At 39.5% G+C, this 17,896-nt stretch overlaps 1 protein-coding gene across 11 annotated transcripts in view; it reads right to left on the minus strand.

Annotated features, from left to right (window-relative positions):
- Ptpn4 (protein tyrosine phosphatase non-receptor type 4) overlaps nt 1-17,418 on the minus strand; it is a 196,340-nt gene extending 178,922 nt beyond the window's left edge. For 6 of the 11 annotated variants that reach the window (XM_076547241.1, XM_076547240.1, XM_042257998.2 and 3 more), the window contains exon 1: nt 17,280-17,418. The gene's annotated coding sequence lies outside the window, so the exon portion shown is untranslated. Of the gene's footprint in view, nt 1-16,712; nt 16,788-17,032; nt 17,061-17,279 lie in introns of those variants that run through there. The other 5 variants (XM_076547239.1, XM_076547238.1, XM_076547236.1 and 2 more) reach the window with 5 other exon arrangements.
- Between the last annotated feature and the right edge of the window lie 478 nt (nt 17,419-17,896).

The following is a 17,896-nucleotide window of genomic DNA, read 5'->3' on the forward strand; positions in this document are numbered from 1 at the left end:
TTAAAACCAGAGGTAGAAGACATACAATATCTTAGGAATGCATACCTAATACTGTCAACCTATTTTTATAAATGGTGCATAGAGAGATATTAACTTTATTTCTAAAGATGAAGAAAGAGGCTTACAGAGGGGCACAACTCTGGCAGTGTTACATTGCTAGAAAATATAAAATCTAGCATGCCAGCAATTTGAGGCTAAAATCAATGTATCAGACCCAAAAGATGAATGTGTTTGTTTAGTCAATTAAGCACCCTGTGGTCCAGGAATTATTCAAAGCACAGCATCTACTACAGCTCATATATTAACTGAGGCAGTAGGAAGTACTTTAGAAATAATTTGGAGGGGTTAAGGATAAAGCTTGCCTAGCATGTAGAAGGATGTTTAGTTGCTAATATTGGGGGGGGGGGAACCTTATCAGCTCTAGGACCATCAGAGGCTTTCCCTTCTATCTGATTTTCTGAGAATACTCATTCTCAGAATACTTCTCTCAAAACTCAGCTAGCATGGCCCCCTCCCTCAGCCACAATGGGGAGTTTATAAATAAGGTCTCTAATCTACAGCCTTGGCTGAGCCTATGTTTGAGTTTCTAGACATCTGAACAAGGATGCCTAGAAATGGATTCTCCAGCCCCCAAACATTCTGGCTCCCAGACATTCCTAGCCTAGTAAGCATATATTGTGTTGTAGAAAAGAAAACGACAATCACTCCTGGGCCCTGTTACATTGGAATTTCTCACACACAGAATCTACAAATACTAAAATGGTGATTGCATCATGTCACTAAGTGTTGGCATAGCTTGTTAAGTACCAATAATAACTTGAATAGCTCATGTCTGTCACTTCATTCTTAAAACAACGATAGTCTCTGAAGATGCAAAGATGTCCAACATGCAACCCACAGGAACAGCTGACCAAGGACAGCTATGAATGATGGTACAGATGTCATCCAGATGCTATATGGATCTGTAGGTTCATGTGGCCTGAGGGTTACTTGGGGATCCCCATGTACACCATGCTACCAGGACTGTACCCCACTACGGACTCCACAGTGGTCTAAAGTGTTGTTCTTGATAGTGTTCACTAGGTTGGCAGCAAGTCTCAGAAGAAAAAACATCCCTTTGGCCGCAGTGGTTTGCTCCAGACCATAGCTCTCCTGAGAACTCTTTTAAAAGGTATTTGTGCACACAGATGTGAAAAACAAAACAAAACGGTGAACTAACTGAAAACATTGAGGGTTCTCTCTCTCTCTCTCTCTCTCTCTCTCTCTGTGTGTGTGTGTGTGTGTGTGTGTGTGTTAACTTGTGCACAGTTCTCAAGCACATACTCTGCAAATGAGAATACTGTGTTGAAATGTCAAAAGCATGGCTAAAAGGATTAGATGACTAGCCCAAGATTATACAAGCAAAATTAGGAGAAAATTAGAAGCACTTGAAAACAGATCTACTTAATCACAAAGACACCCTTTCTACCATATTTTAATGGCTTCTACTTCTTCAAGCTAAAATAATTCTTACTGTGTTTTTCTGTCACCCATGGAAGAGTCTAAATTAATTGAAAAAGAGACATCACTGGTTTCCAAAACTTTGGTTTGATCCACTGTATAATTTACCTCAACATTACTAGAAAACTGAAAATAGAATGAAGTCACATATTAAGATGTTAGCACACACCTTTAATCCCAGCACTAGGTAGATCGCTGAGTTCAAGGCCAGCATAGAGAGTTCTAGGTCAGCCAGGGCTTCACAGTGAGACCCTGTCTCAAACACAAAAATAAGTTAAACTAAGATCCAAGAACTCACTGCTCCTATGTGTTGGGAGCGGGAGGTTTCCAGGGAGGTTGACAATCAGTATTAGAGTTTTGCTATTTTATCTAACTTAGCTTTCCCCCACTTATCCTCTCAAAGAATAACAACAATAAAAAGAACAACAAAAAATTACTAAATTGACTTCCTAAGTCGCTGTACAACAGAAAAATGTTTTTGATGCAAAAATGAGTATATGCAAATGAATGAGCAAGGCAGCAAAAACAGAGCATCTATTACACCAATTATTAGGTCTGTTAATAAGTATTCTGAAGTTACTATGTTGAAGAAGAGGGTTTTCAAAGCAAAGCAGAGGTCATGCCTTTTTAGTAACAACATTTGGAATGCTTAGAAAGCCACTGAGATAATATCCCAAATTTTAATACCCACAGCTTCCTTGAGGTAGCCATTCCATTTTCCTGAACTATGATTTCTTTTTCTGTTAAAGGAATAGAACGTTTTGTGTTCTGTAATCTATATTGTCCTTTATGGTAATCATGCCATATATGATTAAACACTTAAAAATGTGATTTATATGGCTTAAGAATTGTCTTTACTGAGGACTGAGGACTGAACCCCAGACCTTACATATGTACTCAAGGGCTCCAGCATTGAGACAATTACCTTCAGCCTCAAATGTTTTTTAATTAAATTAAAGTTGCCACTTCTGGTTAATGCTTTCCCACTGCATAATACAGGGCTACAAGAACTAACTGCAAGACTACAAGATTTCTGCATAGCCTCCTAGTCCTAATTATTTAAAAGTCTAATCTCTCTAAAATTGAGTAAGTAAATAAATCTAATCACATAATTGGAAATACAACCACAACAAGGGGATAATACAATCCTAGTAACCGTTAAGCATGTTCTTGACCAGAACTGATAAAACAGTCCTGCAAGGAGTGGGATGGAAAGATGGCTTAGTGGTTAAGAGCATTTGCTCCTCTTCCAGGACTAATGTCTAGTTCCCAGCACTCACATGACAGGTCACAACTCTCTGTAACCCCAGTTCCAAGGGATCCAAAGCCCACTTCTGGCCTCTGTAGGCATCAGGCATATACATGGTAGCACAGACATACATATAGGCAAAACACTCATATGTACATAAAATAAAATTTTAAAAACTTTTCCTGTATGGAGCCAGATTAATGTTTTTGTTTTTGTTTGTTTGTTTAATGTGTATTGGTGTTTTGCTGCATTTCTGTGTGAGGATATCAGATCCCCTGGAACTGGAGTTACAAACAGTTGTGAGCTACCATGTGGGTGCTAGAAATTGAACTCAGGTCCTCTGGAAGAGGAGCCAATGCTCTTAACTGCTGAGCCATCTCTCCAGCCTGAGCCAGATTTTTAAAAATTGAGGTTTTACAGGTAAGTGATCTTTATTGGAACAACTTAATTCTAGCATTATAGCATAAAATCAGCCACAAATAACAAAAACAAATCAGTGTGGCTGTGTTCCAAAAAATTTTACTGATACTGAAGTTTGAATTTCATATAATCTTCAAAGGTCACCAAATATTATTCCTCTTTTGATTTTTTTTTTCAAGAATTAAAGAGGCTACCAAAGACAAAGCTCTGATTTCAGCACTACAACAAAACAAAGAAAATTCAAAGGTTAAAGTTATCTTGCTGGGCAGTGATGGTGCACGGTTTTAATCCTAGCACTCAGGAGGCAGAAGCAGCCTAGTCTACTACAGAGCTAGTTTCAGGACAGCTGGGCTACACAGAGAAACCCTGTCTCGAAAAAACCAAGAGAGAGAGAGAGATTAAAAACTTTGTAAAGCTTTCTTTCTTACAATTCATAGGTAATACAAAATAGGTGATCAGACTTGTCTCACTATCAAAGTCTGCCACCACACTATGCTTAATTCATAACTACATAACTGTGACAGAATATGCTGATGAAAACTCAAGTATAAAAAGAAATGTGTTACATATATTAAAAACAAACGAAACAACCACAAGCTGGGCTGATGAGATAGCTGAGCAGATATAGGCACTTACCACCAAGCTTGGCAACCTGAGTTCAACCCCCAGGATCCACATTGTGGAAGAGGCGAATCAACTCAACACCTAGTTGTCCTCTGACCTCTACATACACACCCAAACTCCACTGTGGCTATGGAAATGAGGAAGAAGCTTAGACTTGGTCACAAAATCTGAGAGGCTAGTTTATGTGAACATTAGAGGATTTGAGATGTAGAAAGTCAGTTAGTGCAAAATGCCAGTGGGAACACTAGTTCATACGGAAGGGCGGCGCCAAAAACCTTAAGAGCTTAAGAAATCAGAATGAGTTACCTTCATTTTATATTTAGCTAATAAAGCATGCCACTCTGTTGGAAAGGACAGAGAGGAAATCTCTACATATTAAAATCATAATCTTCGAGGTATATTTTGTGTAGAAAAAAATATAATACAAAACACTTGTACAGTAAGCTAGTTTCTACACGCACAAACAAGTGAACTACAATCTATCTTGGTTTTTTTGAAACAGGGTTTCTCTGTGTAGCTTTGTGCCTTTCCTGGAACTCGCTTTGGAGACCAGGCTGGCCTCGAACTCACAGAGATTCGCCTGCCTCTGCCTCCCGAGTGCTGGGATTAAAGGCATGTGCCACCACCGCCTGGCTCTATCTTTGTTTTTATTTGCATAAATGCTGTCCAAAAAGGAAAGTTTGAACACTATGAAGAGTACGGAAGGTAGAAGCAGTAGTGTTCAAACTCCTCTACATAGACCTTCTTATATTATTTTGAAATCTGAATCAAATAGCCACATTACTGACTCAATAAAGGAAGTGAGATTCTAAAAATAATGGAGCCAGGCATGGTGACTTGTGCCTATAATCCCAGAATTTAGGCAAGTCATGGGTTAGACTATATAATAAATTCCAAGCCAGCCTGAGAAATAAAACATCTGTCTGAAAACAATGAATAAAATAAACTGAGAGGGTTCTGATGATGTATAGCTGTTAGTTAGAAACTGTGACTTACCTACATATTTTAACTATATTATTTGCATATAACAATAGCAGATCTATATCACTTATAACTGTACAACAGATTTCTAATTTATATCTAAAGAAAGACAATATAAGCTTCTTAAGAATGAGTAGGAATAAAAAGTGCCAGGCATGGTGGCACACACCTTTAATTTCAGAGCTCAAGAGGCAGAGGCAGGCACTCTGAGCTTGAGGCCACCTTGATCTACAGAGCAAGTTCCAGGACAGCCCTGTCTCAAAAACCAAAAAAAAGAAAAAGAAAAAGAAAGTTAACAAATGATGCTTGTATTATTCTAAAGACTCACTAAGATGACAATCATCTGAAATGGGAGCAGGGAGCCATCCCACACTGTTGCAGGAAACTTGATCTTGATAATCCTAGACTGTTAAACAAAGTTTACCTTGAATGGAGGGCGGAGCTAGAGACTAGCCCACCCTAATTGGCCATAGAGAAGCCAGCAATTTGGATAGAGAAGAGACACAGGAAGGAAAGGGCAGGGACTTGAGTTTGGCGCTTCCTTTTTGGTTTTGGTACAGTGAAGAGACCCATCTCTTTACTGGGTCTCCAGACAAAAAGCAAGGTCAGTAGTCACTAGCTCCACCCCAACTCAAGGAAAACTTGATTTAACAGTTGAATGTCACAGTGAGATCAAAATTCCTGTAAGATCAGATATCTACCAAGTTAACTCAAGAGCAGTTTCTGATAGTAGATACTGCCATAAGGTTCTGCTTACCTGCCTTCCAAATAACCTTTCTTTCCCTTAATCCCAACAATGTTTATATACATGCAATCTTAAAAACTGATGCTTTTCTTGATGCTGTCTCTTAAGATTAAGAGACTGGTCCAGACAGTCCTTCTTCTCAAATTGCTTGAAGGACTGTCTGGTTTGTATTTATGATGTCTAGTTTCCTCAATTGTTTCTTAATAAAGCCCTATTCTATAACTCTTCTGCTAAAGCAAAAGGTCTCTAATAAGTGTAAATCAGAATCAATTTAGCAACATCTCAAAAGACTTCCTCTGCTATACTACCACCTCCACATTCCCACCTATTCTGAAAAATCTATAGAGCCTGACATGAAACCCAAAGAACTTAATGTTTAATCCATATCTCAACCAGCTGGCTTGCCAAAATCTACCTGAAAACCAATTAGCTAAGGTCACCAATAACTTCTCAATAGTCCAAATCACAGCACTTCTGGCTTAATCTTTCACTTAGCATTTGACACTTTCCCAAAATTCTCTACCTTTTACATTCATTCAGTCCTCTTCCCATCTAAGAACACTTAATCTTTCAATGATGAGGGTAAGGACCACAATGGTCACCTTCATAAACTGACAAAACAACATTTCAACAATGAACTAGAAAACCTATGCAACTTCAAATCCACTGGCTTCCAAATCAGACTTGCATGGGTAGTCAGGGTACTGCAGTATAGGAGTATAATGATACTTTAGTAGCAACAAATCTGAATCTGAAAAATTTGTCTTGCTATTTACACTTACAGACCAAAAGGCATGTGACTTTAAAATGTATTTATTTGTATATTTGCTTTTTGTGTCTGTTTGGGAGGAATGTGTGTGCTGATACACAAGAGGTCATGCAGATGTTTGCACATGAATGTAGAAGCCAAAGGTCAACTTTTGGTGTTATTTTTGGGAGCTGTCTACCCTTTGTATTTTAAGGCAGGGTCACTCACTGATAATTGAAATTTGCCAATTAGTCTAGGCTGGCTGGACAGAAAGCCCCAAGAATCACCTCTGCTAAGATCACAAACTTGTGCCACTACACCTGACTTTTTACAGGGGTGCTGGGAATTGAACTTCGATCCTCACATATCCACAGTAAGCAATTTACTAAGCTGTCTCATCAGACTGACACATATACCTTCCTGAATTCTACCTTTGTTCTCTTCCAAACTAGGTATAACTTCTCTACAAATTTTTGTTATGATTAATGAAAAAAAATTAAATGGAAAGTTTCTACTCTGACAGCATGTCCTGAGGAACTATGGGCCTCAGAAGTACCAAGGAAGGAGACATTAGCAGGGAAGACACCAGTCTGGGGTTGGGAGAGTAGCACACACAAGATTACTGAGCAAATGAGTTGTTACACTCAAGAACGGTAAGAACCAATTTCTTGCTGATGGAGAAAAAAAGAGTCATAAATACAGAATGAGACATAGGTCATTGGTTCTTGCCTAGTATGCCTGAGTCCTGGGTCTAAACCCCCCATACTAACAGAATTAAAACAAAATCTAACATAAACACAGCAAGAGAAAAGGCTGGAGAGAATTCTGGAGTTCTAGACTACTGGTTTACCAGTTTAAACAAACACCTCCTCTACTGAAAGAAATCAGGACTCCTTGGAGGAAGGAATGACCCCACAGCTGGAACAGGAAAATATAAGATGATTTGGAATACACTGGAAAGTACACCAATGATGGGCCATGCCCAAGAGACAAGTCAACTTCAAAGGGTTCCACTACAAAATCTGCAACAGTGAAATAATAAAATTTCAAATCACAGGACCTAATAAAAACCACCAAACGGGCGCCGGGCGATGGTGGCACACACCTTTAATCCCAGCACTTGGGAGGCAGAGCCAGGCGGATTTCTGTGAGTTCAAGGCCAGCCTGGGCTACAGAGTGAGTTCCAGGAAAGGTGCAAAGCTACACAGAGAAACCCTGTCTCAAAAAAAAATAAAAACAAAAAACCACCAAACGGGAACAGAGCCATGAGAATATATCTGTATCAATGAGTGAAAGAATGTCTACTCTGACAGGGGGTAAATCTAAGAGATAATGTTTAAGCTCTGATGAGAGGTATTGGTAGTCTTGGGTGTCTCTCCACCTAAAAACAGTGGGCCTTAATGTGTGCAAAAGCCGTAGGTTTGATCCTCACCACCACAAAAGAGGGGTTAGAGATTTAGCTCAGTAATACAGCACCTGCCTAGGAAGCACAGGCTTTGGGTTTGGTGTCCAGTATGAGAACAGGAAAAAACAAAACCAAACCTAAAAGGTGAAAATGACGACTTCACATGAGTTACAGAGTAGAAACAGTCAGCAAGCATGAGCTTACAGTGTTCAAGGTCAGACACAAACAGTGGTGGGCCAAGACTGTCTCAGGGTAGTGCACTGAGGACATTGCCAACAATGTCCTCAGTGTGCATGTGAGCAGCCACTGGGAACATTTTACTAAAGGGACATGTTACAGAATAAAAGGACTGTACTATTTGAAACTGTCAAGGTCATTAAAGACAGGAAGGGTTACTGAAAAATTGCTCTAAATTCAAGAAGGGTAAAGAGGGACTAGCAAGATCACTTAGAAGGGAAAAATGCCTGCCACCAAGCCTAACAATCCACCCACATGGTGGAAGGAGAGAATCAACTTCCAAAAGTTGTCTTCTGACCTTTATACAATTGTCTTAGCACATAGTAAAACACACAAAATAAAGGCCAAAAAAAGTTTTGTTTAAAAAAGAAGAGTGAAGAGACATGACAATTAAATGCAATATATGGTCCCAAACTGGCTCCTGGACTAGAAAGGAAAAAGAAATACTATTTGGATCACTGGGGAAACATGACTGGCATCTATGGACCTGAAGTTAGTGTTCTATGAGTGCTTGTTTCCTGATTAGGCATTCTGTAGGAGACTGTCCATATTTTGGTAAACAGAGACTAGGATATTTACGAATTTTGTCTACAACTTGCTCTCAAGTGGTTCGGAAAGTCTAATCGGATTACAAATGGTGCATCCAGGGGCTGGAGAGATGGCTCAGAGGTTAAGAGCACTGGCTGTTCTTCCAGAGGTCCTGAGTTCAATTCCCAGCAACCACATGTTGGCTCACAACCATCTAGAATGAGATCTGGTGCCCTCTTCTGGTCTGAAGGGATATGTGCAAGCAGAAGCAGAACATTGTATACATAATAAATAAATCTTTAAAAAACAAACAAAGCCGGGCGGTGGTGGCGCACACCTGTAATCTCAGCACTTGGGAGGCAGAGGCAGGCGGATCTCTGTGAGTTCGAGGCCAGCCTGGGCTACAGAGTGAGTTCTAGGAAAGGCGCAAAGCTACACAGAGAAACCCTGTCTCGAAAAACCAAAAAAAAAAAAAAAAAAAAACCAAAAAAAAAAAAAAAAAAAAAAAAAAAAAAAAAACTGAGTTCGAGGCCAGCCTGGTCTACCAAGTGAGTTCCAGGAAAGGCGCAAAGCTACACAAAGAAACCCTGTCTCGAAAAACCAAAAAAAAACAACAACAACAACAAAAAAAACAAACAACAACAACAAAAAAAAAAAAACAAATGGTGCATTCATTAGAAATGTGGAACTATTGATGAGAACGCACCAGCAAAGAGATTAGGTAGTTTCACCAAACCATGAGAATCCAATTAGGTACAGTGGAAGAGGGGCTGAGGTGAGGACATGACTAGGTCAGTAGAATGTTTACCTAGCATACACAAAGTCCTAGTCCCACCCTCAGCATCACATAAATTTGGCATGGTGGAACATTGCTATAATCCCAACATTTGGAAGGTGCAGACATGAGGATCAGAATTTCAAGGTTGTCCTTGGCTATACAGAAATCTCACATCAGCCTGAGCTACATGAAATCCTGTCTCCAAAAAAACAACAAAATAGATACAGTAAAAGAGAAAAAGTATCAATTCCAATGTCAGAAGAATCTCTGGCCCACTGAAAGGACATCACCAAGTCCACTTTATTAAGTCAAAAACAACAAGATGTCCCAGGCTCATCTTGAATACACATATAGTATATAGCTAGTTCAACATTAAAATGTGGTTGAAGGGGTTTCAGGAGTTCTTTATATATAGTCTAAGAATTTTCATTAGGTACGAAATTGCTTCAAAGTGTCAATTTTCAAAAGTTCAGTGTAAACTTATGACAACCATGGTGCCAGCAAAAAAAACTGGTTCACTAAATATACTCAGAAGTATTTGGCCCTCCTCCCCAAAGGAGAACTACCAAAGGATAAATCTTAGCACAAACTTTGTAGTTTTTCCTCCTTCCCCCAGGTCCAAATGTAGTCCCATTCTTTACTTCCCCATCTCTAATCCTTATCATAATACCTCACCTGCACCACTGTAACAGAATTCTTGTCTTGATACCCTTATAAAACTTTGCACCATTAACTCTAAATCAGGAACCCATACTTTTAAAACTTATACTTAATTTTATTTACTTATCCAAATTATCTGTAACTGCTGCCTACTGCTAATGTCAATTTACAAGGCAGAAAAATGAAAGGATATTTCATATATGCATTCCCACATTCATTAACAAAGAAAACAATGAGTAAATTAAGTACCAAGGGAAGTGAGAATGGAGAAGGGAGAGTAAGAGATAGTGGAGCTAGGCATAGCAGCTCAAACCTATAACCTCAGCACTCCATAAGGCTGAGGCAGGAGGACTAAAGTTTGGGATCAGACTGAGCTAAACAGTTCTCTGTGTAGCTTTGCGCCTTTTCCTGGAACTCACTTGGTAGCCCAGGCTGGCCTCGAACTCACAGAGATCCGCCTGCCTCTGCCTCCCGAGTGCTGGGATTAAAGGCGTGCGCCACCACCGCCCGGCTTATTTTATTTTTTATGACATGGTAGGGATGCCAAGGTAGAGTGGATAAAAGTTCCAATATTTAGAACTTCTAAAACTCTACTTTTCCCAACTTGACATTAAATAAATAAAACAATCATTTATCACACTGGGATAATCCAAGGAGATGATTTAAAGTCAAGAGACACCATCCTCAAGGTTCTACTATGCTCAACAGGAAGCTGCATACTAAAGGTAGCTATGACCAATTTGCCCAAGCACAAGAGTCATCTGACCTGGTTTCATCTCCTACCAGAGAGAACCCACATAGGAACAAAACTATGCCCACTTAGAGATGGACATACACAGTAAGACAACTTGTGTTTCTTTAAACATACTACATAATCTTTCACATTTCTGACTTTTATACATGCTGTTCTACCCTGATCAATTCCAACTTATTCTTCAGGACCATATCCAAACGCCAATTCTCATTTCCCCCAGATCTTAATACACTGTCACTCTGAATTGTGTATGTAGATTAGGTATGATCAGCCTAGAATTGGAACTCGAAGAAAAGTATTAAACTGCATTTACCTTTATACATAATACTGTTCCCATTATATCAGAAGTTGAAATGTTTGATTAACAGGTAAAGGAACTTGCTCCATTGTTCTCCAATAAGACAAATTTTTCAAAACTTCAATAATTAAAAGAAGGTACAACTATTTTCCTACTTTTATAAAAGAGATATTTGGGATAACCCTGAACCATTATCCCAGGCCTCTAGTTTTAGACTGAGAACATAAACAAAATGTTTAACAATAGGCAAATGACTTAGTTTAGTAAGTCATCTGAACATTTATCATTTGAATTATGTTCATGAATATGGAACTATAAAACAAAATTTTGCTATGCCAACTGCTATGTACTTAAAGCATAGTCCTAGATGCTTCATATATATATTCTTAGTACTCAACTACAATTGAAGGCCACACTAACACTCAGAAGACAGAGACAAAGAGATTGCATTTGTTCAAGGTTAGACTGGGCTAATAAAAAGTTTCAGGTCTAAGTTACAATATGAGGCCTTGTCTCAATAACAAATTAACAAACAAACAAAAAAAAAATCAACTGGCTTAAAGGTCATATAATTTGCCACAGTTTATAAGATCAGATTTTTAAACTCATTTGTCTGGTTTCAACCATGATCCTTTTCATATATTAAAAGGTCTCCACTATGCAATGTTTCCAATATATTATACTCAAAATTGTATCTTGATCACAAAACTTTAAAACACACACACACACACACACACACACACACACACACACACACACACCAGCACGGGGGGGGGGGGGGGGGGGTGCTGTTGCCCAGAAAGAAACAAAAATATCATTGGGGTAAATGTTAATAATTTTTTATATAAAACTTTCTTTTTAAAAAAAATGCTAAACAGGGGTTAAACTCATGGAGCAATACAAAAGAAACAACCCTTGTTTTAAATGTTATTAGATAAATTCTTACAAAAGATAAGAAGAGGGTCTGGGGAGATCGCTCAGTGGGTAAGGTGCTGAATTTGAATTCCTAACACCTAAAGCTGAAAAAGGTGACATGCACCAGTAACTCAAGCAGTAGGCAGAGAAACAAGCTCACTGGCCAGCCAGTTTAGCTGGAACAGCTAAACTCCTATCCAGATTTGGTGAGAAACCTAGTGTAAAAAAAAGTAAAACTACAGCAGACAAAGGACTGAGGAAGACATCCCAGTGTCGCCTTCTGGCCTCTACATGAGCCTGCATGGGCCAGCACACAGCTGTGAACACACACATGAACTTTTTTTTAATTAACGAAGAATATACAAGCTTTATCTAAATAATCACACATTAACCCCAAGGTACTTACTGCCGGGTCTGAAACCCAGACCATTGTGACTGGATTAATTAGCAGCCTTCTAACAAAAAGGTGAGTTCTGAGGAAGACTTAAGAGCAGCAGACCCTGCAATTGAGGAAGCAAGAGTGAAGGGAAACACAATGTTGTTGTTTTAAGCAAGACTAACAACCCAAGTCAGCAAGATCAAACTGGGAGAAAAGTCATCAAAGCCCAGCAAACGGGTTAAGAATCACTTTGATGAGTACCAGGAGCTGCTATATATCTTACATGGGGAGGTGGCAAGGACTGCTTCCTTCCTGTGCTTCATGAGTCCAGTGCCACGTTCAGAAAATCTATTTTTTAAAGTTGCTAATCTTAACAAAAATGTTATAGGATCTTTAAAGATTCAGTTTTTATTAAAACATGTAGTTCAGTAGCATGAGAACTTGCCTAGCATCACCTTGGCTCTATGTTGGAATAAAAAAAAAAAGGAATAGTTTGGGTCACACAATGCTTTCACCAAACAACTGTGTATGGGAGTATGCGCAGAAAATAACCCTTTATCCTCTGTGTACAGTTTATATTCTTCTCAAAAATAAATTCCTTATATGAATAGTGAACACAATGGACAATGGAGAGGGAGAACACCTTCAGAAATAATGCTCATGAATACTAAATGCCATTGCACATTGTAAGAAGTTATTGAACTTTAAAGCAAGATGGGGGTCAGTGGTAATCCCTTCACTTCTCAACAGGTTAAACTGAAGCTCAAGAACTAAGTAAGTTGCCTTGATGTCATAACTAAACCTGTGGAAGACTGAATGCCAGACCTCAGATTTTCTAGGAAGCAAGATCTAAAAACTGTGCTACTCAAGACTGCATAACTATCAACCACATTTGGCTACAAACATATACATATACATACATACATATATATATATATACACACACACATATATACATATATATATATGTATATTCTTGTTTTGTTTTATTTTGTTTTTTTTCCTCGAGACAGGGTTTCTCTGTATAGTTTTGGTGCCTGTCCTGGAACTTACTCTGTAGACCAGGCTGGCCTCGAACTCACAGAGATCCACCTGGCTCTGCCTCCCGAGTGCTAGAATTAAAGGCGTGCGGCACCGCCGCCACCACCGCCGCCACCACCACCCGGCTTGGCTAGAAATTTAAAATGATTAAAACTAAATGCAACTTCAAACTCAATTTCTCACATGTACCAGAGTCATGTGTCCAAGTGTTCTATAACTTATACATAGTTAATGGCTACCATATCTAACAGGGTAGGAAAAAAAAAGTAGTTCCCTCATATTTGTCAATTATACTTCAATAAATCTGGGAAAGAAGGGAAAGTATTTCCATCACTACAGAAAATGTAATTGGACTGCACTGCTTTAAAGAATAAGCTTTAGAGTCAGGTATGGTTTGAATTCCACTTGGAGGGGAGCAGATGACACAAGATTGACATAACATACACCTCACAAAGTATACTTGATGATTATGTACACTGCCTGGAACTTAACAGATAATAAATATTAACATTCTTCCCCCCAGGATCCTTTTCTTTCTACTAGTCTACAGAACATCCTGTTAGAAGATACAATAAGTGAGCCTTCCAAATTAATGCCTTCCTCTGAAGACAGCCCATTCTGTTCTTACCAATTTCTTCAAATACTCGTAACCTCTCTTCCAATGTTTCTATTTGGGAATCATGAAATAAAATATGACTGTGAACGTAACAAATGTCCCTTGTATTTTATATGACTATACTGAGTTGTCATTCAAAGGATATAAAATAAACCATACAGTTTCTAGACAACTGTTCCATGTTGGGAAAGAATATTCTACACTACTTCTCACTATCTGTAGTGATTGAACATTATATGAAAACATAATAATATGTTCCTCTACATTACTTTACTGCTCTCCCCATCCCCCAAAAACCCAACTTCCAGAAACTAAATCAATCTTTAAGGCTTCATAGTACTTCTACAAAGCCAGTAAATTTAACATCTCTGAACTGTATCATTTTAAAACTCTGTAGCATGTAATAATCCAGAAAAACAACAAAACAACTCAGTTCAGTTGTAAACCAGTACATAAGCAAATTTCATTTATGAGCAACAATTTATATTTAGCTCCATTAAGTCACATAGACTTGCATTCCTAACAAGTTCACCATTTTTGCATTCCTAATATGAAGAATTCAAACAAACCTTTAAACCACTTACCCTTAAACATCTACCAAACAAGATTCCTACTTTTTTTTTTTTTTTTTTTGAAAGATTTCTTGCTTTTTGTCAGGCAGTGGTGGTGAATGCCTTTAATCCCAGCACTGGGGAGGCAGAGGCAGACAGATCTCTGAGTTCGATGCCAGCCTGGTCAACAGAGTTCCAGGACAGCCTGGTCAACAGAGTTCCAGGACAGCCAGAGCTGTTACAACAGAGAAACTCTGTCTCAAACAACAACAATAACAAAAGGATTTCTTACTTTTCAAACAACCTAATTCTCAGAGGAGGAAAGAAGTACTCTGAATAAGTGTCTCCTTTAAGTTACCTAGCTCCTATTTTGTTCCTTAAAGATAATTTACTAAAAAACATAACCACTCCTCTCTCTTTTAGAGCTGAGAAAAAGCCATAAATACTAAATGAATAACCATACAAACTGTACATCATTTTACAATTCTATGTACAATAGATAAAATTAAAACATTTCAAAGATTATTAAATTAAAACTCTGGTAAACAAACCAGAATACTTAAGAGTCAAAAGAGTTCACATTATGTTTTCTTAACAACTGAAAAAAGTTTCTATTGCGATCACATTTTTTCTATTACTGTCTTACTTTATACATTAAAAAGGTGGCACCTATGCATAAACTGATAAAAAACTAATTTGTAGGATTCTGTAATTTTTATTAAAGTACTTAAAAAAATAATAATATCCACACTGGTCACAGTAGAACAGTTCAAGTGAATTTTCCTGAGGCTGCATTCTAAGTACATCTGACCCAGAAAGTATTTTTAGCAAATGTGTTCAATAGATGCTGGTGTTATGCCTAGCCTAAATTAGAAATTAGTGTCATAAATTTAAAGCAACAATGTTACTAGGGACATTTTAAAGATACTCAATTAGGACACGGTGGGGGAGGAGGAAACAGGACTTGACATAATTTACCGCCCCCCCCAGGAGCTAAGCTATTAGAAGCCTGGAGTAAGTCACATCTGTTACTACTTTTGAGGAATTTGATTCTCTACCTTAACAAACTTTAACCAACTCAATAGTAAGAAAAACTATAATGCAGTGATGCTTCCTTGTGTTTAGAAACAGTCTATATTGTCATGTACACATGAATACACACACACACACACACACATGACTATGTTGATCTTATAAATCAGACAAGATCACAATATTATGGGGCCATCCATGCACATGGTCAATACAAAATATGAACAAAGATAAGAACACCATAGAAAATGTGAAAAGACACAAAAATAGCTTTTGTGGTAATTGGAGCAGAAATATATTCTGAAAACAACAGCAAAAAAAAAAAAAAAAAATGGTGGTGTCCACAAGATGACTGATCTCAGATTATGAGTGAAAAAAAGTAGTTCTATATTAACTCATAAGCTTTTCCTTTCAAACCGACTTTTTTTTTAAAGAACATCGAATTTGTGTCCTCAAATTCGAGATTTACATAATTCATCTAGCTATAGTCTATTAAGCATACTGGATAACTATTTAAGGTAGCCCCCTCCCCTTCTGGACAACCTGTTTCCCCTCTGACACACAACGTTCACAAACGCAGGATTTTCAAAAGGCTGCGACATTTACCGCCCCAGCCTCCTTTCTAGCCCAGCTGTCTTTCCGAGTCAGACACACCAGCTTTTTGTTTTTGTTTCTCCTCCACAGCCATGTTTTAAATGTGACCAATGAACTGCGCTATTTCATCTGGACCCAAGATCTGGTCACACACTCAATATTTCTTGAACTGCTCATTCCAAAAGTAGCTAGTAGATAATGACAGGTCCTCCTGGAACAAGCAGCTTTTAAAGCCCCACACATCGTCCTTGTACACACTGATGTCACTCTGTGATGCAAGGCCAGACATAAAGTCTCTAGCCTAAGTTTCGGGGAAACATTCATATGCATTATCAGTGAAATTGTAAGCTGTTCTATTATTGAAGTAACCCCAGCAGATGCATCCAGACAAGCATTTTAACTGCATCTCAACTTTCTTTAAAATAAAATAAAATAAAATAAAATAAAATAAAAATCCAGCTTCTCTTTAATCTCTGAATTGAATTGATTTTCAGAAGTCTGTCTTGGGACAATTCAGGTGACTAAGATCTTGTAAGAAGAGTTCCTGACCATAAAAAACAATCCATATGCTCCATTTTTCCTGTAAGTAACTATTAACAAACACTGCCACAGAAACAAAAATTTTAAAGCCAGAAAGCCAAAGATCACTGCGCTTACGTTTACAAAAAGCCACAAACACTGATCTGTCCTTTACTACAGACTCACACTGAATCTAAACATTATGAAGGCAGTGAAGATTCCAAAACATCATGAAAATCTAAGTGAAGGATTCGGATCTGTTCTACATCTCAACTTTTTGGGGGTCCAACTACAGAATTCCTAAAAACAAGTAGATACTGGCAGAGTCTCAAGACACTTTCAAGTTCAATGGGAGGGATCTTGTGCTCATGAAGCGTGCAAAAAAAATGCTTGTAAGAGTCAATTAACGAAACACTATTAGAACAAATGGAATACTGAAGATTCTAATCCAGCCTTACCTTGAGTTTAGGAACACTGGAACATTCCATCTCACATCTATTCCATCCCTTACACCGTGCGCTCATCCCTAGCAGAGATTTCAACTATAACCCCCAGGGAGATCCGAGTACCCGGACCCAATAAGAAAAGGGAAGTCGGTCGGGTAGCTCCGGCTACCTGGCTCTGCAAGCTTCAGGTGCGCGCCCACGGTCTGCAAAGGGGACCCAAGAAGGCCAAGCGAAGAACCTCCCCAAGCGCCCCTCTTACCTTCGTTATCACAGCCGCGTCCTCTCGGCTGGAGAAAAAAAAAAAAAAATCCAAATACAAAAAGCCAGGAGGCCCCGGGCGCCCAGCCGGGAGGCGGCGGGGGCGCAGAGGCGCGTGGTCCGCGTCGGGGTGCTCGCCCCTCAGCGCCCCGCGAACAGCCGCCGCCACAGGGGCCGCGCCACGGCCGCGGGCCGCCAGCACCCCGTCATCCTGCGGGGCTGCGGCGGGGCCGGCGTGCGCGGGGAGGCGCGCGCTCGCACCTCGCGGCGAGATGAGCTAATCCCTTCACACGCGCCCCGAAAGTGCCGCGGTCCCGTCGTCCCCCCTAACACGCGGCCCGCGGGCCGGAGTCACGTCTCTTTCAAGTCCCGGAGCCCCGATCTCTGACAGGTCCCAGGAGTCCTAAAGAACAATGTCGCGTCCGCGGAGCAGGAAAGCGCGCGGCGTGAGGCGGCGGGCGACTCCGGGGAGGCGGCTCTGTGTGAGAGTGCAAAGGAGAAGCTCGGTCACCCTCCTCCCTCGTCTCCTCCTCTCCTTCCTCCTCCTCCTCCCTCGCCTCCACCGCCTCCTCCTCCGTCTCCTCCTCCTCCCGCAAGCACACCCCGTCTCCTAGGCCG

This window comes from Peromyscus maniculatus, chromosome 11 (genome assembly GCF_049852395.1).
Source record: "Peromyscus maniculatus bairdii isolate BWxNUB_F1_BW_parent chromosome 11, HU_Pman_BW_mat_3.1, whole genome shotgun sequence".
NCBI lineage: Eukaryota > Metazoa > Chordata > Mammalia > Rodentia > Cricetidae > Peromyscus > Peromyscus maniculatus.